Source organism: Haliotis asinina, chromosome 14 (genome assembly GCF_037392515.1).
Source record: "Haliotis asinina isolate JCU_RB_2024 chromosome 14, JCU_Hal_asi_v2, whole genome shotgun sequence".
NCBI lineage: Eukaryota > Metazoa > Mollusca > Gastropoda > Lepetellida > Haliotidae > Haliotis > Haliotis asinina.
In genome coordinates, this window is record NC_090293.1 from 1,186,181 (window position 1) to 1,205,509 (window position 19,329).

General features: G+C 39.8%; 1 protein-coding gene across 14 annotated transcripts in view; it reads left to right on the plus strand.

The window, feature by feature from the left end:
• The window catches only part of LOC137260917 (splicing regulator ARVCF-like), an 87,967-nt gene that overhangs the window by 3,800 nt on the left and 64,838 nt on the right, over positions 1-19,329 (plus strand). The gene's annotated exons all lie outside the window — the stretch shown is intronic.

Below are 19,329 nucleotides of genomic sequence, written 5' to 3' on the forward strand. Positions count from 1 at the left end.
TGTTTATTAAAAAACTAGGACAACAATCATTTGTGTAGTATACTTAAGGGAGAGAGTGAAGATCTGAAGTGAAATAGTGTAATCTTGTCTTTTTGATCTTTCTGTCCAATTCTCAAGCTCAAAATGTTAAACTTAACTCCTGCACAATTCTCTGAATTACATTATTTTCATGATATTTATATATCAGTTGTTAGTGATACAGTGTGAGAATGTTAATGAATCTGAAATCAGATATTATTTACAAAGAAGCACCAGCAACATTTCTGACTTCAGAAATGAGGAAAGATGAGGTGTTTTGACCGAGACTGTATAATCAGTGGACATTGCATAGATCCACTGAGGCAGGTTGAAGGTCAAGCTGGTCATTTACCTGCTATTGTCTGCATGGTCATATGATATGGAGAGTCTGCTGAATGCTGAATGCACAATGCTGAATATTCCTAATTGAATGTATTAATCCTTTACACAGGATTCCAAATTTGATAGTCATATCATATTATTCAAAGTTTTTATACCCGAGATCAACATAGAGAATTCAAGTAAAACTGTTTTTGGGGACATAGCAAGCCTCGAAATGATGTAGATGAACACGAAACATAGAAAATTCTCTATGTTCTTCAAATAGCATCTTTTAAAATGCCTATCAAGCATCTACCCCAGATCATATGTATAAATGTACAAAACATGCAGAAGTGAAGTACTTTATGAAGATGTGACCCCTGATTCAGTGATTGAGAGAACATGGCTGTGTATGTCTCTTAGGGTACTTATGGAGAGTTGAGTCGGAAGCAATCACTCGAGACAGTCATCATATAAAGCCACTGCAGGCCCCACTGTCAAACTTGTGACTGACTGACAGGCTGGCTGGCTGGCTGGCTGGCTGGCTGTCCTTGGAGAAAGACACTTATTAAAAGAGGAACATTCAGTTGGTGAAGCAACATCATCACTTTGAATTGCTGCTTGTATCAGTGCTAGAGACCGGGGTATTTGTGTGTGCACTCACTAGCACCATGCATGTGCTACAGCTTCTAGAGACAGTCATGGAGGAAGTGATCTGGGATTGATTGAGATGATTTCAGGGACTTGAATCTCGATCGATCAAGAGAGAGTGAGAGTGAGAGTGAGAATTGTGTTTGTGAGTGAGTGAATGAGAGAGAGACAGATGGCTTGTAATGAACTCAAAATAAGAATTCAGTGTTCTTTATGATCACCTCAACAAACAGAGGTGACTCAAAATGTGATAGTGTATCTCGCCAGCTTTTCAGATGTTACCATGGCAGTTCTGTAACATTACTGTTTTGTGTGTATCAGTGATAGAATTAAGTCATATTTACCTTATTACTATGTCTTGTAAGGCAGCGTTTTGCATTGGTCTTCACTTAATAAGGTTCCAGTCTACCGAGAGTGTGGAATGTTTCCTGGTCGTGTCATCTATCACTATAGACCATTTCATATCCATTCTCAGTTTTTGAACCCAGGTTTGTGTGTGGTTATGACTGACCATGTGTTTAGCTTGTCCATCACTGTGTAAGAATGTATCTTTGCACAAGTCGTCCTGTCGTGTGGCTGCTTGCGCCAGTAGCAGGATTGAGATATCTCCACTCTATCTCTGATAACTAATATCTTAAAATTTAGAAAACATAGCTGTCTTGTGGTCTTGTTAACGTCATGACAATAGTTTTCAAGTGGATGGTGATATCCCTGCTTCTTTTCTTTATGTAGTGCGAATGATATGCTAATGAAACAGTGAGAGAGTGAGTGTAGTTTTACACCGGTTTGAGCAATATTCCAGCAATCTCACGACGGGTCACCCCAGAAGTAGGCTTTACACATTGTGGGGAATTGAACCTGGGTCTTCGGCGTGACGAGTGAATGCTTTAACCACTGGGCTAACCCACCACCCCTATGGAAACATTATTTATGGAAACATAGATATATGGAAACAGGTTGCAGACATTCAGGCATGTTGAATTACCAAGGTGTTTTGTGTGAGATCATGTTTTGTTGCCATGGTTACCATTTCATATGTTTTTATGAGATCAGAAGTTCATGTGGTCATACGTTAGTCATGGATGATGAAAACATTGTCCGTTAATTTCAGTGTCTGTATTCTTAGCCAAGCATGATTACATAGATTAGTGGCTGTTATTTGTCATTGCTGGTGTAACCTTTAGGAGAGAGAAGGCTATTAGTTTGACAAGATAGGAAGAGTCATTAGACATCAAACGAACAGGGAAAAGCTAGAGCAGAACACTATTACTACCCTCATCATGTGAACAATTAAAAGTGTTCTTAGTCTGAGGAGACAAAGTTCAAAATCCATATAATTAATAATTTCATATCGCGATCTGAATATGAAACTAGCGTTTCATCATTTTGTGCTGGACTTCAATGAGAAAATACTGAAGTGCAGAGCGTGGATGTTTTTTGTACGTTGAGGGTGAAGTGCAATGCATTACTAACTGCAGAGTGAGAGTGAGTGAGAGTTTACCCAATACTTTTCAGCTATATGGCGGCGGTCAGTAAATAATCAAGTCTGGACCAGACAATTCAGTGATCAGCATCATGATCATCGAGCATGTCAGTGAGTCTTACCACCAATCCTGTTCGTTGTCTCTTGTGACAAAGATGAATTTGGAAACACCACTGCATTCATTGAAGTTCATAGACTGAACAAATCAAGATGCATGTTGTACTGACTGACCATACCACTAACTTTTTAACACCAACTGTAGCTAGTTGTGTGGAAAGTATGTCAACCGTTCTAAGGGTAATCTTTACTAAAGATGGTCATAATTGTGGTGTATTTCTTGTCGGTTGTGATGTTTGAATGATTTAGGTCAACAATTAACCTCATTGGCACCTGTGTAATATTTAAAGATCGAGTTTTAAATATTTTCCCACCTTGGGTCCGTGTAATGTGTAGCTAAGCTAGCAGCTCAGTACAACATTACACCTAGGTTCTAAACACAGACAGACCGAAAACCATTTGTTTTTACTTTTTACATGGGTGGTGGTTGCAAATTTCAAATTGGAATGTAAAACAATGATAATACAGAAAGCAGCTTCTGTCACATGATGAACAAGTAGCATGACACAATGGGACCAGCTGTTGTCTGTGCTACTTTAGTCTGTCATACAGACCCTTAAGTAAATATATCCAAGAAAGCCCATGCAAGTCTAGAAAAGTCTAGATTTCCTTAGCTTCTAAAAATGAAGAAAGTCTCAGGGCTCCATTTCATTATATTATTTTTTTTAACACTGTGAACATTTTTCAGTAAAATATGTTCATTTCAGAGACTAGTTGTTAGTCTAGTGTCACTTGTCAGAGTCAAGTTGGTTATCATTTAAGTGTTGGTTGTCACAGCAGTGTTGTTTGAAAGTGCAGCGTTAGTTACCAGTGCAATAATGTCTGTTTCACTTTCAAGGGCAGTGTCACTTGTCAGATACATGTTTGTTGCCTTGGCAGTGTCGGTTGTAAAGGCAGTGTTGGTTGTCACAGCAGGGTCGGTAGTAAGGGCTGTGTTATCAGTGCAATGTCTGTTGCGAGGGCAATAATGTCTGTTGCGAGGGCAATGTCACTTGTCAGAGACATATTGGTTGTCATGGCATTGATGGTTGTAAGGGCTGTGTTAGTTATCAGTGCAATGTCTGTTGCTAGGACAGTGGGACTTGTCAGAGACATATTGGTTGTCACGGCATCGTCAGTTGCCTGAGCAGTGTCGGTTGTAAGGGCAGTATTATTTTCATGTCTATTTTGGTTTTGACTAAGGAATGTTCTATGTTTATTGTGTTTCATAGCATAGGAATACTCGTAACTGCCCCTCATTCAGAGTAGGATGGATATTGTTGATGCAACATACCCGTGAAGGTTAGAATACTGGCCTTCAATAACCCATGCTTGTTGTAAGAGGCGACTAACGGGATCAGGTGGTAAGGCTCGCTGATATGGTTAACACATCATTAGTGCCCAGATGAACAGATTGATACTCATGCTGTTGGTCACTAGATTGTCTGTTCTAGACTTGATTGTTTACAGACTGCTGCCTTATAGCGGGAATATTGCTGAGTGCAGCGTAAAACTTCAGCTCCAGCAAATAGCCCAGAGTTCAGTGGTAACTAGAGTAGTTTATTAGTTGTAAATATTATAGTTGCTTAATTATACACTCGTTAATGATGGAGTTTGGTCTGATGACACATGCACAGTAAGTATGAGTGAGCTTTCGGTGACTCTGGGATCATCCTCGATATCTCCAGGGTATACGTTCCGATAAGTCTCCACTATACCCTGGACGCATCTACGGCTCTGCCCGATAAATTTATTACCTCCCTTTGCTGGCTCCGCCTTCTCACAGTAGCCAATCAGCTAGGCCACCGTTATAACTGATTTTGCCAGTGTCAACAAAGGTAGCGGTCGCAACTGCAAAGGTTTGCTCGCAGTGCGTCCCAGATCTTAGGGAAATCATACAAACAAACTGACAGGTCCGAAACTTTAAAACAACATATTCAAGAACGCCTTCTACCTCTTCCAGAGAACCTCTGCATGGTTTCTGTTGCCAAGTATAATCGGTTAGATAATTAAAAAAACGAAAGTGAGTTGTGATTGGTTCGCTCAACTTCCCAGCGTAGACACCTGACTGGATCAAAAGACAGTGAAGGGAGGTAATAAATTTATCGGGCAGACCCGTAGATGCGTCCAGGGTATAGTGGAGACTTGTCGGTACGTATACCGTGGAGATATCGAGGATGCTCTGGGATAGACAGGTTTCCTTTCTGGTCACCAGTGCTACCATCTTCACCGGCTTCAGATTATGGAAAATGGACTTGTCAGATTTTACCATTTCACAGTTCCTGTTTGTTTTTGATTAATTTCTATAGGCTTTAGCCTTGTTATTGATTTTGATAGAAACACATTGAAATTTTGGTATGACTTCAACAACGAAAATAAGATGCCGGCATGCGGTATTCATGGAATCATCATGCATATTTTGAAAACATTCTGTGACATGTCGTCATGTGATAGCATACATCAACATTAGATGTGTGTGACAATGTATCTAAAAGTGCAGACAGACTCTCAAGTAGTGACACTTATTACCTAAAGATATTTCAACATGCATACTTTTTATTGCCTATTGAATATTCATGAAAATTACACAAGAGTGAGAAGAAAGTTGATGTTGACTGTGATAGCATTTTGATACTGTTAGCTGTTTGATGAGCATCAGCAAGTGATGGTGTGATGCTACTGTCAGATAAATTAAACAGTTTATGATAATTTATGTTCAAAATATTTGTTGTGTAATGCTTTGATGTTGGGATTGTCCACTTGTGACAGTGATGTTAGTGTTGACATCATCAACAGGGCATGTGTTGTGAAGACTTGGTAGAATACACATGTCAACTTTGGCAGACATCAAGCCAAAATATCGCAGGCATGTTGTGTTTTGGTTGAAAAAATTGTACGATTAACACTTTCTTGGTTTGAAGGTGGCAAAAAACTTTTAGTTCCTGTGTCAGTTTATGTCTCTCTGAGGAATAATCCCCACTATCTACAACATGCATTCCTGAGGTGCCCTTCAGGGGTATTTTTAGCAGTGGGAATGTTTTGTGTTAAGTCCTGAATATTTTGATAAATTATACATGAAGAGAATCTGTATGAACGACATGGTTGACACCTGACCTTGACCTAGACATGTTTGTTAAGTGAGTGTTTTTGTTGATCCATATGTGGTTTGTTTTAGCTTCTACCTGGCAGAGTTTCTATGTAGCCTGTTCCACTTCGTGTACCCATTTATAATGTACACTGGTCTGTTGGGACAAAGCCTTTGATCATAAAATGCCTTATGTCAATAGTTGCCTTGATATCATATCACATTGCTTACATTAACACACACAGGTATAAAGACTGTATAACCTCTGATCAGGCCGATACTGTCTATATTCCATGTCATGAACAGACCATGACGTTTGTCTACATCTGCAGCCCAAGGTCACTTTAATTATAATATAATGTCAATAAAAATAGATGGACATGAAATCTCCTATTTGGTGCTGATTACTCGTGTTTCAACAAATGTTTATTCTTTGGGAATATTTCTTTGCTTGTGCTTTGGTTGAACGATTGTTGTGGGATTGTACATGAATCAAGCTGTCTGAACCAGGTTTGTTGAAAGGTTGTTGACAAGCGAACAGGGACAAACATATCGATATGAAATGGATGATTTTGGTAAGAGAAGTGCTTTTCTGTTGAATGTTCAGGTAAGCCAAGTGACATCCCTGACTTCTATATATGGATCTCTGTGTTGAGGTCAGCTCATAATCCACAGTTGTTTTACTGGAGACGGTGGTAAAAACTCCATCTTAATTCCTTCTATGTAGTGCCATACATCTTTGGGACAAAACATTTCATTTGATTTCAGGTAATGTTAGTGTAAGAAAAATAGAGAGAAAAATGGACATTGGTACTAAACAGCCTTATAGTTATTTTGTTGTAAATTCCTGTATTGAATTTATGATGACATGATGTTGACAAGTTTAGTCCATGTGTTTCCAAGTTGCTGCATACATATTGACAACTGGTGGAAGAGTAAATTGCCAGGAAGAAGTTTCACAATAGGTTGTGTGTTATTATCAATAGAGTTGTCACTCCTGAAATCATGCTACTGCAAAGTATGACATTAATTCTCTATCAAAGCAGATAGTATATTGATACTGGGATGCAGCACTAGCAGAGTATATTTATAGACATAAATGACTTGCAGCTCTGACACTGGATCACAGCCTACCTGTAACATGGCCCATTTGTAGCAGTCAGATTGGACACACCCAGATCTGGATGGGGTCAGATTCCAAGTTGTGGTGTGGCATATAGAGAACATCTGCTCTTGGACTCACTGGAGCCATACTGTGATGGGTATGTCCAGCACTACAGCTCTTCATTTCATTTGTATCTTGTACAGAAGAATACTTTTTCTTCTTACAACAATGGAAACTGAAACTTATGTTGTGAGTTCACAGTTGATTTGATGTGAACTTGAGGCCATCTGTGTAAGGAATTTGTAGGATATTTTATTGTATAACAATATCTGTTGTTTCTTAGCAGTAAACACTAACATCAACGTGACATCTGGGCATGTTTTTAGCCTTGTATGATAACTATTAAGTAGACTCTACAAAATTTATAATTTTAAGAGAATTTGATTGCATATTAGGGGTCACATCAGATGAGAGGACTTTTGAGGGTGTTGCTGATATAGGGGAAAAGTTTTACTTTAGGATAGTGGCGAGATGTTAAAAAGACTTCATAAGATATGAGATTGGAGACGAGACAGGAGGGGACTGTAGAGGGAGAGGAGTGGGGGTGCTGAGGAGAGAAGGTTGCAAGGGAGAGATATGAAATGGGGCAGATAGGTGGGGGTGGAATCAGCGTGGAAGAAGTGTGTCTGGTGTTCAAACAATAGATAGTTTCAGCGCACTGGAATGTGAAGTATGTTGATATCATTAGTGCAGTGATTCTGGCATTATCTGGAGGTCAGTCAGTGGATGGAGGTGTCTGGACAAGATAGTCTGGCCACTTTATATATACTCATAGAAACAAATAAGGGAACACAGCAAAGTACAAGTGTTGCTTTATTCTTTCCAGGATTCTTCACAAGGTATGTGAGGGAATCTTTGAAATTAGATAAAAGAATATTTGTACTTTCATGTGTTCCGTTATTTGTTTCCAGGAGTATATGTGAAAAACAGTGTGCTCTTTTGAGAATATATTTGTTGAGTCATCATTTCAACATGAGTGCAGAAATAACCCAGTGATGATGAACTATCATTTTAAAAATAGATGTTTGTTTCCTTTGACTTTTATCAATCTGAAACTGTCTGTCAGATTTTGTTCACGTTTGTTTGTTTGAGATGTATGCCTGATGTTGTCTTCAGCCTGCAAGTTCTGACCCCTCACGTACCACATTGTTTCCAACATGTCCCACACTGTATTGTATCCAAGATGATGGGTTGTGTTTTCCTCTAGAACTGGTCTGCACGGTCTTGTGGATGTTATGTGTTGGGGGTATTAGCGAGAATGATTAGGTGGCCATGACCTTGGATTCACCAACATAGTTCACCACTCCCTTAGCAGGAGCCTCGGCATTAGGGAGCCTCGGCATTAGGGCGCCTTGGCATTAGGGAGCCTCGGCTTTAGGGAGTCTTGGCATTAGGGAGCCTCGGAATTTGGAAGCCTCCACATTATGGAGCTTTGGCATTAGGGAGCCTCGGAGCCTTGGCATTAGGGAGCCTCGGCATCAGGGAGCCTCAGAATTAGGGAGTCTTGGCATTAGGGAGCCTTGGCATTAGCGAGCCTCGGTATTAGGGTGCCTCGGAATTTGGGAGCCTCGGAATTTGGGAGCCTCCACATTAGGGAGCTTTGGCATTAGGGAGCCTCAGCATCAGGGAGCCTCAGCATCAGGGAACCTCAGAATTAGGGAGTCTTGGCATTAGGGAGCCTTGGAATTAGGGAGCCTCGGCATTAGGGAGTCTCGGAATTAGGGAGCCTCGGCATTAGGGAGCCTCAGAATTAGGTCAGAATTAGGGAGCCTTCGAATTAAGGAGCCTCCGCATTAGTTATTACTGTCTCACAGGTTTAATTTTCATCCTACATTGTTCCAGGCAAAATAACAAACCAGACTGGACAGAGTAAAAACATATTCACGGGCAATATGAGGAGTATTCCATTGCACTCATAATAGTGTAACCATTGAATCAGGGAACTGCGCTTCTGAAACATTCTGTCTATATGATGTCCATGCTATTTAATGTTGTTTAGCAGTATCCCACGTAATGACAGGCACATTTAACTAATCATGTGGACTAGACAAACCAGTGATCAGTGTCACAATCCTGTTATCAGGTTCAGTAGATTGTGCACTTAGTTATGGATAGTGGTAAATCGGAACAGTTATCAACCTTGACACTGTTTGCCCAGAAACATGGAAATCAGGAGGGTCAGTGTTAAAGACATGTTGCTTTGCATCTGGATGTTGAGGGATGTCTGGCAACGAATACCTAAACTCCACAATCTAAACATTGTTTAAAATCAGTTTATCTTTCCTAAATTGAAAGAAATATGGTTAATATTAGCACTAAATGTGTTATCGCTGACATGTCATTTAGCTGATTATGTTTGGGATGTGTTTGTAGATCAATAGATGTCTTCACAAAGGAGATGGTGCTTTTCAAATGAAGGAGTGTATGTTTCTGACTGAGGGATTTACTGCCAGTCAAGTCACAGAAAGATGGTAGTATAAATTATGCTGATTGTTATATTGGGATTTTAAACTGATGTAGTTAATACATATACACATATATCTGTTTATGTTCAATATCACTGTCTGGGTAAGAGTTGCCTAATCCCGACATTCGTCTTAGCAAAATGTCCTGAAGCCCACAACTATTGATCTTGAGGAATGAAGACTCTGATCTGCTTGCCATGATTAATCCTCCAGTCTAAAATGCAACTCTTCTCAATAAAGGATTCTCCCAGTCAAATTTGATTTAAGGGAGAGACTTGGTCCCTGCTGCTCACAGCTCAGGAGATGCTGGTGCTGATCGGAGGCACAAGTAAATTTACATTGCAATGTCCTTGCTGAGTCTTGTAGTGGAATGATGGAGGCCACCAACAGCATTATCGTTGTGACATGTTCTGTCCTTGCTGATTCTTGTAGTGGAATGATGGAGGCCACCAACAGCATTATCGTTGTGACATGTTCTGTCCTTGCTGAGTCCTGTAGTGGAATGATGGAGGCCACCAACAGCGTTATCGTTGTGACATGTTCTGTCCTTGCTGAGTCTTGTAGTGGAATGATGGAGGCCACCAACAGCATTATCGTTGTGACATGTTCTGTCCTTTGCTGATTCTTGTAGTGGAATGATGGAGGCCACCAACAGCGTTATCGTTCTGAAGTGTTCTGTTCTTGCTGAGTCTTCAAGTTGACTGATGGTGTCCACCAACAGCATTATCGTTGTGACGTGTTCTGTCCTTGCTGAGTCTTGTAGTGGAATGATGGTGTCCACCAGCAGTGTTAATGTTGTGATATCATTAGAATGACCCATACACATTGCACTTTTCTTTTAGTCCTTATAATACCTTGCTTAAGGAATGTTTTTCTAAATCTGTCATGTTGTAAAGCATTGGTTTGCTTGGCTTGGATATTTTCTGGCTTTGATATGACTTCAGTATTACTGACTGGCAGTCAAGAACGTTCACTCACCTGCATTCCATATTTTGTAAATGATCCACAAACTGTGGCTGCTCTCTGGCCTGGGAAATACAACTATTGTTCCAGCTGTCCACCATATTGGCCTGTTTGGCATGTAGGGGTACCGAAGTCTGAAGTCTGTAGAGAATGTCTGCCAGTATTAACACAGCATGCCTGGATGTAAACTCCAAGGGCAGTATACATGTACATTTCCTGCAGTGTCCTGGATCCTCAGTGCTCTCACTGCATCCCCAGTAGTTATGTTGTACTTATAGTTTACTGATATCATTTCAAGTTGAGGAGTTAGGAGGATATCACATTTCACAGTGTCTGGACCAGGTTATTTTCGACAGTGAAAATAATTGATAGGATGTTTTTTTGAAAGAGCACCCACGATTATGGAAAATAATTTCACAGCCTGATAAAACTAATATGAACTACCTTTAGACATTGGAATTAAGTTTCAGGAACTCAATATGTTTGCATATTGCAGATAATCTATTGCAGTGTTACTCAGATTTCATATCATGGAGTTCAATAAGACGTCAATTCCCATCTGCACTACATTAGAAGTGAATGAATATATTACATTCAGGAACAAGTGTTTGTTAATAATATTGATGTCAGGTGCAGGTTTTTTAATGCATGAGACCCTTGTAGGATATGATATTGACTACACTGAATAGAGATTCTGCCTTTTGAAGGTGTAACCTACTGTGTCCGTTCACATGGTCTGGTCGGAGTGATTGGTAGCAGACGGCCAAGTTGTCCTGAATGAAACCATTTAACGTTTTGTAGTTGAATGTATATATTATATATACACAGACAGGCAGACAGTTATTTAGGCAGGGAAGATGATATTTTTATCCTTAACCATTGGTTTCATTCCAAGAGCTATGTCCGTTTTGTGTGATGAAGGATAGACTGGCAGAGGAGCAGGCCAGTCAGGAGGTAGTCAAGTCTGGAGGTAGTCAAGTCTGGTCAAGTTCTGCTTGTGCTCACAGCGTTGTTCATTCAAATGGGTTGTCATGTGTTTCAACTAGTGTAGAATGTTGAAAGAACAATTTGAAGACTTCACCTAGAAACTAGCGTTTCCAGTGGCACGGTTTTTCCTTGATGCCAGCAGTCATTGTGTAGTTATGCTCTCATTTCCTGTAAACTAATGTTTTCATGTCTGTGAGCACTTTTGGAATGGTTGGCAAAATATAGACAGAAATAACAAACATGGCTGTTATATCCTCATTTAGCTGCTGGGAAGTATGATTGGCTATTGATCGTTATCGTTACTGGATCTGTAGGGGTATGCTTTGCTTATCATGCCACCTAATGTCTTTTTGATAGTCAGCATGTTTACTGACCACAGTCTTAATATTGGCCATTATGAATTACTTGATTTGATGCTATGTATCAGTGAGCTAACAGCGTGTGACAGTTTTGTCTCTAATATTTTACTGTTTTACTTCAGAAAGTACGGACGTGTAGTTCTGTTTTGGTTGTTATAGATTTTAGTAATCCTGAAATCCTCATACAATTTGCTGACCCCAGTTTGAGTATCAGCAGTCATTATTAGCATAGCTACCTGTTTGTTGAGCACCTGACATTTCAGCTTCATTTGATCATCAGTGATTTCATCCTATGTAGATTACCTATCATTTGAGCACACATTGAACAGCTATCATTTGATCTTTTGTTCACTGCCTGCATTTTCATAAATTGATCTTGGATTTGATCATTGATCCATCATTCCTGCAAGGTTGTTTGATCATTTGTTAATCTGCCATCATTTGGTAAGTTATTTTCATAGATTTGCCATCATTTGGTAAGTTATTTTCATAGATTTGCCATCATTTGGTAAGTTATTTTCATAGATTTGCCATCATTTGGTAAGTTATTTTCATAGCAGAGTTTATTCATATTATTTAATCATCAGTCAAAGGCCTCATTGTGTGAATGAGTGTTGCCTTCTGAAGTGATTCACATACTACATGTGGGTGTTCTAGATGGCACTGATCTGCCAATATGATACTTGGTTCCGGTGAATCATTCAAGAATGGAATCTGCAGTCAGTGGACTGTGACTAGTGTAGTGGTGGAAGTTGTAAGATCACTGATGCGTTACTCGTTATGTACTAATTGTTATTAATCCATGATGTGTGACTGGTTTAGAGGCATGAAGTGTGTTGCCATTGGATCTAGACTGTAGGACAGAGGGTGACTGGAAGGACCAGTGGAGCTGATCAATATAGGATGTCAGCAACCTTCTGGGTGACAGTTCTGTCACGGAGTGTCCTGGGCCCACTTGCACAAAGCAGTCTTTGCACTATGAGTATGACTATCTTAAGCCTATGTATGAGAATGGGACTTCACGGTAGCGCTAAGATCGCTTTGTGCAAACGGGCCCTGAAGGTGCTTATGGTAACAGTTGCTTGAAGCAGGCAACTCTCACTAGGGATGAGGCAGCTGATAGCTGATCTGGCTAGCTCTCTGGTCAGTGTGGATAGTTTATGATGGTAGCTGAAGGTATGTCTTATGGTGGGTCTGGATAGATGATGATGTTTCTGGGTAGCTGATTGTGGTTCTAGATAGTGATAGTGATAGCTGATAGTGGGGTTGGATAGGTGATGGTTGGTCTGGGTAGCTCGTGATAAGTCTGAGAGAGGAGAGAAGGTGAAGTGGGTTTGATTCTGAAGGAGCATAATCAGAAAGATGGTGGCAGTATTTTGGAAGTGGTTTCTTATTTGACATTCACAGGAATAGTTTTACAGATAATGAAACAATATCTATCATTAGTAATTAAAGTATGTACTGCATTGCTTGAAAATGTTGAAATTCTCATGATTTCCTTCAGTAGTTAAGCACAGTTGAGTTTGGACAGTCTTTGTATGGGTGACCGTGTTTGGCAGCTTAACTCCTGAGAGTCTCTAGAACTTTAGTCCTGCCCCAAGGTGAAGCACATGTGATATGTGATATGTGGTCTCACCTAAGGCAAGTGAGTTTGTTCAAAATTGCCTCTGTTCACCCTGCAAAAAATGGGTTCCCAGAGGGACAAGTCATGTGACTATAACCTTCTAGCACCTAAGAGGCAGCTTGGGTTATCCGGAGTAATAAATACATTCAACTGTATTGACGAGCATTCACCTCGTGAATGGAGTTTGGCGCAATGTAAATGCACATATTATTATATTATATTAAGGACAATTTTAGCAATTTCAGAGATGGAATGTGTCTCATATGCTGTGATGTGACAAATAACATGTATGTCCTTTCAAATCAAATTGTACTCAGATTTTGGCAAGGACCGTAAAGATAGATTTACCATCTGAGGATATGTTGGAGAAATGATCTTGAATTATCTAAGTGATAGTTGAGTTCTTGAGATAAAGTGTGGATGTACATTTCTCAGTTTGGGAGGCTTGTTCCATCATCAGTTCAAATCAATACCAGACTGCTTGATTATCTTTCTTTACGTTTGAAGTCTCCGCAACATCGGGTAAATCATCTCGCCTGCATTTTCTCTGAATTAAGTATTGGAGTAGTCTTGCATTACAGGGAAACCATATTACCACTAAGCATGTCAAGGTTTCCTTCTTCAAGCACGTCATGCTTGACAAGGATTTCATTGGGTTTCTCGGGTGATGAGCATCTAAGATCTGCATCACTTCAGGCAGAAACTGACAATCTACATAATGCCACTGACACGCTGGTGATTGGTGATCGACCAAACTCGTGCATTGTCTAACTGTAATTAGTTTGGATAGCATCTAGCTGTCCAAGCTCAGAGACTTGTAGGTATGTGACATACATATTCATATTTAAGATAAATACGTGACACATATACACATAATTCAAACTGTTCTGTGATGTCAAAGTAAATGCCAGTTCTATTTGAAATATTTTGAATTTCCAGGAAGTGTGTTATGAAGTAGATATCGTGAGGTAGATCATGTGACCACATTCATCACTGTCAGAAGGGGGATTACGGTAGTATTGGTGGAGTGTTTAAGATTGAGGACTGCGAAGACGTTGGCTTTTTTCCAAAGGTAAAAGCCGATTAAGTATTTCCAGAATACAGTCAGTATGTTCTTGTGGAAACACAGCAGCAGGATGTATATTTAATGCAGTTTTTGAGGACTGAATTACCATTTCAGCTGCAGATAATACAGCTTATTGGGTTACCTGTACTGGCATGCTGAGATTTGTGACGTGTAGGCAGCAGGCTTGTAGGGAGCCATGGACACATCAGAACTCACTCTCTCCTTCAAAATGTTTTCTAAGATACACAGAGCACAAGGAAAATGTTAATATGTTACATGCTTTTGCTTGTAATTATGTTCAAAATTGTAAATTGTCTAAATTGTAATCATGTTTAACTTTTTGTATAAGTTGCAGATATGTATCAAATGTACACCTTCCCGAACCTTAATAAACGAAAGTAGATGTTTAAATCCATAGTTTCACCATGTATGGAAAGAGAGAACAGAATGTCCTACAAACAGGCTTTTTTCGTGGCTTTAAAACCAGTGTGTCTGACTGCACATAGTTGGTGATATAGGGTGTGTTGGCCGTGCTTTAGTCCAGACAGTATTCCAGTGACAGCCGAGTCAGTTGAATGCAAGGTCACTGCTGTCTGCTTGTCGATTCATCAAACTGTGATGTTTACAGTGACAGTAAGCTTATCGAATGACATTCAGTAGACATATGGATTATTAGTAGATTCATGATGGTTGATGTCCAAGACACATTGAACACACATAAGACAGTTGGAGTCTTGCTGAAGATACCCCCCCAGGGAGGGGAGTGACAGGTCTTAAATCCATGAGTGTCTTTAAGTAATATCATTCTAATGTCTGGTTACATTTGACCAATTTTTTACTGTTGAGTGGGGAATTGAACACAAACATTGTAATTGTCTACAGTGTGACAAGATATGCTCAGTCCTACACATGACAACGTTTTGTGTTATTATTTCTGCTAATTATTATTGATAATGTGTGTGATCTTACGATTAATTCAGGCCTTACAAACAGATGTTGAAACTTTCACTGCAGCTAATTGTATTAAACGTTGAAGTGTCTCCAAGCCCTGCCTGCAACTGTCTGATAAATGTGACCGGAGGATAAAACATTCATCACCCATCATAGCGTTTCATCGTTATGACAACCGTTTTCAACACGTCAACAACATTTTTGAAAACAATAGAAAATGAGAAGAGGATTGTGACAAGCAATGAGGAATGTTTTAACAAACATGCAGCATGTGTCATAATATTAGCTTTCAAGTTTAATTTATCAACACTGCTGTAAATAGTCAGTGACAGCTGCAGTTTCAGAAATAGCATTTCCACCAAAAGTGTTTTTTCTGAAGCAGAACATTCTTTTCAGGTACTGGTAAACAAATCACTTGCATGAGAGACAGTCCTAACTGGTATGTTTACCAAATTACTAAGTGGCCTGCTTGCTATGTGGACATTTAGTTATGTAGTGGATATAAAGCCTTGTTGGTTCATTGCTTGGCTTCCAGGTGAGTGTGTGATGTTTAGGTTTCACACTGCACTCCGCAATAATCCACATACACGATGTCTGTCAGTAAATAATTGAGTCTGGAACAGACAGTCCAGTGATCAACAGTATGAGCATTGATCTACACAGTTGTGATACAATGACCTGGGTCTTCATACGTAACTTGGCTTTGTGGAAGTGTTGAGATAGACCTCAGTCTCTATCAAGTAGGAAGCATAAAGTTCTGTTCAAGGCCACTGTGAATATGGGACAATGTTTGCAGGTAAACATTCTGTGAAATATGTGGTTAAAACTGTATTGTTAAGCGATGTAGCCAGGATATTGCTGACTGGCTTAAAACAACATTCACTCTTTCTGAGCTGAACTGTCTGATCATGTGTGTTTTCCCCCAGAGCTGGGTCATGTCAGGCATGGTTTTGTTGTGAGTGGGTGTTGTGTTGGTTTAAGAGTGCCATGAGTACTTTCATGTGAACGCTTGGGATCATGTTTAAACATGGGACAGTGTGTGAGGCACATGTGTATCCATGGTAATATTGGTGGAGTACTTTTATGCAAAATAATGTTTATGTACTTACCTGCTCTTCTGTGTAGCAGTGGTTTTGATAATGTTCTCTCCCTTCTGATAATTCAAGGACAGAATTGGTAAATTTGTGTGTCATTCTCATGGTGAATAAATGATGAGGGCTTCCTTAGCTTTTGTCATTCTTAAACACTGGAGACATATTCAGTATGGCAGTTTGAGATGTTTGTAGAAAATGAAGTGTCACTTAGGAGTGGGAGTGTAGGAATGTCAGTGCTGGGATTAGACAGCGGGATGTAGCAGCTAGCTCATCAAGGTGGAAATCTGGGGAGAATTGTAATTGTCCTTTTCTTTCAAACAGAGCAAAGTTTGGCATTTGAACATCATTGAGAGGGTAATGGAATTTCTTGAAAGATTCATTTAAGTAAATTGATTGTGTTTGGCCATCTGAGTCCTTGTGGGTTCTGACGATACATGGCTATGTATAGACGTATGGCCTAAGTCAGGACATTACTACAATAAAGTAACGTTCCCTGCTTTGTTCCGATATGTTGTCGTGATCAGCACAGTGTTTATACCGAGGAGAGTATGTAGTACCTCATGATTGACTGAAGATGCATTGATGTGGACTGAGAGGTTGAAATGTCTTCTTTTTGCAAAAGTCAGTATATTCTTCACTGAATGACTCGGTAGGGGAGAGCATGCATCACGTGCTTGTTGGAAAGGTTGTTCACAATGTGATTCCAATGAAATGTAAGTTTCAAGTGTTTCATGTTTGTAAAGCCTTATTGTCGTGTGGCTACTGACTGTGTCATGATTATGTTTATTATTGCTCATGCTTTCAACCATTGGTTTGTCTTTAGCATACTCATCACTTCACAAAGCTGTCATTATACAGCTGGAATACTGCTAGGTGCAGTGTTAAACAACATGCATCCAAACTTTTAACTACACTTTCAGTAATACCGGAAATTTGAATGTCCATTTTACCAACAGCTGACAGACAACTGTGCTTCAGTTTCTGTGTGACCTGCACTGTACAGGATGTTGACAACTCTGCAGTGCATTGTGGTCCCCGGAGAATCACATAGTGTTTTTGCATTCTGTTGATTAAATTATGATTTGATAACCACATGAAGTAGAAAAGCTGTGTCATTAGTCAATGTCCTTGACCTTAGTCATTTTGTGAGATGTGCTAAGTGAGACTATGGATTTGAATTAAACTGAGAAGATTTAGTGCTGTGATATAGAGGAAGTCTTATCTAAATCTTATGCATCAGTTACATTTTGTGAAATTCTCAATGATAAAAATATCATTTGAACATATAGAAGCTCTAGGATGAGTCGAGGATTTCAGCAGCATTAGTGGGATGATGCAGGTGAAGTTTGAAGATGGTGGAGTGGAATGTGTTATTGATGTGGTATAAAGGGCTTAGTCTGTCCCTCTGCAGTCCGCCATAAGATACACTGCAGTGTTTATGATGCTGATGTATTCAATGGCAGGATCCCCAGGGACTAGAGCAGATCCATACTTGCTGCAACGGCATTTTGCTGCTCACCTCCTGCCTCCCTCCAATAAACAGTGAGGTTTTCGTTGTTTGTGTTATGTGAATATTGCTGTGTGGGTACAATCAATTATTTCAGAAAATGACTTTTGATTAATGTTTTCTAAATGGAGTATTATTGGTTTAGGAATCAAGTGTGTATTTGTCAACATGGTTTGGGCAGTTTGTTGGTACGTAGGAGTGTGTTCATCATTATGATGGTGGAGTTTGATTCCAATAAGGTGCCATTAGTAACAGAACCTTATTTCTGCAGTCAGGTTGGTGTTTGAAGGGTTTCCCATGTCACTGCTTGCCTGCCTTTTTTCCTGACCTATTTCAGTTAAGGAACTTAGCCTGAAATGTTTACTTGTCAAAATGTTTACTATCCTGAAATATTTACTACACAGGACTGTATACAAGCAAAGAATGTTTACTCTCCTGGAACATTAATCAGTGTTAGCATGGACACTTCCACTTAAAATTCTACAGCCATTTCTACCAACATTAGATGGATTGTGATGTACATACACTATGCTGTTTCCTAATCGAAGTAGTAGTCTACCAATCAACAAGCTGGTGCTATATTTCATACTTGAAAGGGAATGATGACAACTGTGTCATCCTTTGCAAAACATTCATAGTTATTCTTCAAGTTTATGGATCCTTAGATTGAGATGTTATTTGGGATGTTATATACCTCAAGAGTCACAAGTGGGGCGGATCACAAGTGGGGCGATATGACCTGCTGTACCAAGTCACTTGTCTCCGGTTGATCCAGGGTTACATATTGGGGCCACATGTAGACCTTTGTGACCCATTGCAAGATGCAGTTTCATAGAAACACAGATGTTCAACAGTTACCACATCCCTGCCCTGTAGCACACCTCTGGAGGACAGCAGAATCATATTGTCAAAGCTCAACACTGTATTCCCATTGTGCTAGGGTATATCATAAACTTATTACCTTTAAAAATACTCAGAGTGAGGTTTTTCTGTTTCTTCATTTCATGGCACTGGAGCATGGCACTGTGATTTCAGTGGTACGATGGCTGTACATTGAGTCAGTGCAACATGATAGCAATATTCACTGAGAAGATGCTCCCAACAGAGCCTAGTGTGCTGGGTTATTTCTCTGCCACCATATGCTGGGTATGAGTACCAGGGTCGCCTGTTCAAGGATAACATACATTGTTCTGGTCTGCCTCACCCAGCAGGAAGTCATGTTCGGTGGTTTCCGAAGCAACTTCTTGGTAATGTACCTTCAACATGTTTCCTCAGACTGGAACAAACTCTACATGTAGCAGTGCAGGCCGTGGAGGAATTAGCTATGGCCGTGGTTGTTTACTTAGTCGGATGATGTAGGTGGGGATTACATCTGGTCGGAGAACATAGTCTACCAGTCACACTGATACACTGGGTAGCTGCACTTGACAAGAATACATGTAAATTCTGTTTACTAAAGTTAAACCTTGATCATAGATGATGTATTCTAGACTA